This window comes from Andrographis paniculata, unplaced genomic scaffold, assembly GCF_009805555.1.
Source record: "Andrographis paniculata isolate CXL003 unplaced genomic scaffold, ASM980555v1 Contig46END, whole genome shotgun sequence".
Classification (NCBI taxonomy): Eukaryota; Viridiplantae; Streptophyta; class Magnoliopsida; order Lamiales; family Acanthaceae; genus Andrographis; species Andrographis paniculata.
Window position 1 is genome coordinate 2,426,273 of NW_026137580.1, and position 3,561 is coordinate 2,429,833.

Consider the following 3,561-nt stretch of genomic DNA (forward strand, 5'->3'; position numbering starts at 1 on the left):
TTTATATTTTAGGTGCTACTTATATGTTAATTTTTGGTAGTTTAGATATAATTCATGAGCTGCATACATTAGTTTACTTGAGTATTAATTGTTAATTATATGTTATGTTTATATTATTTATGTGTTAATTTATAATTAGTTGAGTATAATTCATACGTTGAATGCACTTTATATTATTTATATGTCACTGGTGATGTTAGGTTATTTATTTTACTATCGAATGTTAAATTGTTTATAATTTGGTATCTGCCTTACCTGTTTATTAATAAGAAAATGTTATCATAATTTATCTGAGATTCTAATAGGATACAAATAGGTTGGGTAAATTATTTGGATATTAGTGGTGTAAGTTAAGAATAGATCACTTGAAAATTTATTATAGTAATTAAATAAAAAATAAAAAAAAATAAAAAAATTAAATATAATAATAATAATAATAATAATAATAATAATAATAATAATAATAATAATAATAATAATAATAATAAAAAGACAATTTAAGGCGGTGGGGCGGGGTAATAATCCCCAACCCCCACCTCAATTATACATATCAATTTTAGAAGATAAGGAGAAAGGCAGAAGGCAACGCGAAGAAGAAGAAAAAAAAAACTTTTTACGCCGAATCCGTTAAAAGCTTAGTTCAGGTAATTTTCCGTGTTCACAAATTATTGCTATTTTTAATAAGTAGAGGAAGTTTTGAGTAAAAATAATTATTTAGTAAATTGGGGTAGTATTTGTAATTAATTGTTGTTAGATACGATACTGGAATCGTGAAAAGGGCTTTAAGAGTTAGAGTTATTGACGTTTTTGGCGAATTTCAGGTAAGTAGAAATTCATTTGTAACTACAATGCATAAATATATTATTTTTAGAGTTATTTATGTTTGATTGATAATACGTGAATATCAGAAAAATGTAATATGAGATTAATATTCTATAATTATGTGGTTTGATCCTGCGATCTCCGTATATAAATTGGTTTCAGCTTGTGAGCCCTGTATGTGATATGGTTGAGCCTGTGAACTTTATATTTGATGTTGAAGGAGTCTGTAAGCTCCAAAATTGATGTGGTTTGAACCAGTGAGTTCAATAATATCTATATATTGTGAAATATGTTGCTTTGCATTTCTATTAAGCATGCATATCTGCATTGAAATGAAATAAGATGGTTTTACTATGTTAGACCACTGATTATAAACCGAGGGCGGGAGAGGCGACCTGGGAAGAAGCGACTTGGGGAAACCTGGTGTAGGCCACCGTCTATTGTGACTTTACATACAATGCATAAACAATGCATTCAGAATAGACGACTTGGGAAGAAGCAACCCGGGGAAACCTAGCGAGGAAACCCGGTGTAGGCTACCTGCTGTAGGCCACTAGTTGATTTTAATTTGTGGATATTGAGCTCTTTACGGTGTATAGCAGTGTGTCTAGGGGCCCTGGAAAGTATTTCATAAATAAATTGGTGATTTCAAACGAGAGCACATTCTGCATAATGAGAATTTTGAGATAAACTTCACATCATGCATAATTTCTACTTACGGAGATTTATAAATCTCACTCAGGTTATGCATTGTAGGTAATCTTGATTATATATGACGTGATGGTCAGACTAAAGTAGCTGTGGCGCTCTTACAGGCATTTTGAGTTACAGTGTACATAGATGACGATCTGCGGGCAAGACCGTGGCTTGTTTTGCTTCCGTTGTTCTATATTATGTCTGTTTTAAAAGTTGTATGGTGTTTTTATAAATAGTATGTCGATTGCGTAGTTTTTGATATGGTTTGAGATCCTTTTGGTGAATGTGAACAGGTTACTATTAAGTTATGATGTTTTTCTTAAAATAAAAAAATATATATAGCAGGTTAACAGGTTGTTATATATGTAAGTAATTAAGAGGGATTGTAGCATGTTTATCGTTTACTTATATGTGAATTGGTGTTAATAGTATAGTGTAAGTGTGGTCGTGTCAAAATCCACTATCCAAGTTGTCAATTTCTTTCCTAGACTGGAAACTTATTTTTATTGAATTTATCTTTTAATCGTAGAGTTTTTAGTTTGTTATTTTATTTTTATTTCCTACTTCCAAAATTCCCCCATTTTATTATATTCATAAATTAAACAATCGAAAATAAAACCTTTTTAATTCCTTGAAGAGACGATCCTACTTAATCTATACTACGTTATTTTTATTGCAGAAGTAGGTTTATTTTATTTTAAATTTTGCAGTGTGTGACAAACGTCTGTCAAAGTTTGGCGCCGTTGCCGGGGAATTCTAATTGGTTCAATTTATCTTTGGTTTTTTTATATTATTTTTAAAAATATGACTTTTTCTGGTTTATGTCGAGATCTGATCGCACAGGAAACTTGAGTTTCAATCCAGAAATTGAGAAGACTATTCATCGATTAAGAAAAGAAACTAGGGAGCGTCGCCAAAAAGATTTAGCTTTAGAATCATCTTGCGATTTGAGTTCTGACGAGTTAGAGTTAGAAGAAGAGATGGATCATATAGCCGACGGTAGATGGTAACAATGTTTTTGAATTAAAATCAAGACTAGTCCACTTGTTGTCTTTTTTCCATGGGTTGTCAGGAGAAGAACCACATAAGAATCTCCAAAAATTTGATGTCGTCAACACAAGTATAAAGCCACAAGGAGTAACAAAAGATCAAATCAAGCTTCGTGCTTTTCCCTTCTCACTGAAAGACACTGCAAAAGATTGGCTATTCAATCTACTTGCCGGAAGCGTCACTACATGGACTGACATGAAGAGAAAGTTTCTTGAAAAGTACTTTCCCGCTTCACGAGCTGAAATCATGAGAAAAGAGATATGCGGAATGACACAAATATGGGAGTCTTTATTTGAGTATTGGGACCGCTTTAATGCTTTACTTATTCAATGTCCCCATCATCAAATCCCCGTTCAATTACTGATTCAATATTTCTATGAAGGTTTGATTTCCATCGATAGGAGAATCATAGACACAACAAGTGGAGGGGCCTTAATGAACCAAACTCCTAGAGAGACGTGGGACTTACTGAACAATATGGCGATGAACTCACAATAATTCGGACCAAGAGAAGCAGTACTAGTTAAAGAAGCAAGCGATGTGAATTCTATTCAACAACAATTGACTGAACTGATTTCATTTGTTAGACAATTTGTTGTAGGAAAGGCATAAGTTAAGGCTTGCGGAATCTGCAAAAGTTCAGAACATCCTACGGATATTTGTCCTACCTTGAGTGAAAAAGTAGATGTCAGTGCTGCCGGATTCATCCCAAGAGCATATAACCACTACTTGAATACCTACAATCCAGGATGGAAAGATCAGCCGAACTTAAAGTATGGGAATCAACAAGCTAACTTTGGAGATCATTCGAGAGGATTCCCATCACCTAACCACCCTCTACAACCCCCTCAAACAGTTCCGAGTAATTTCTTAGAGGATATGACAAAAACTATGGCGTCTAACATGTTGCAATTTCAACAGGAAACTCGGAATAGCATAAGGAACTTAGAAGAACAAGTAAGTCAAATAGTGAATGAGATGTGCGAGATGAAG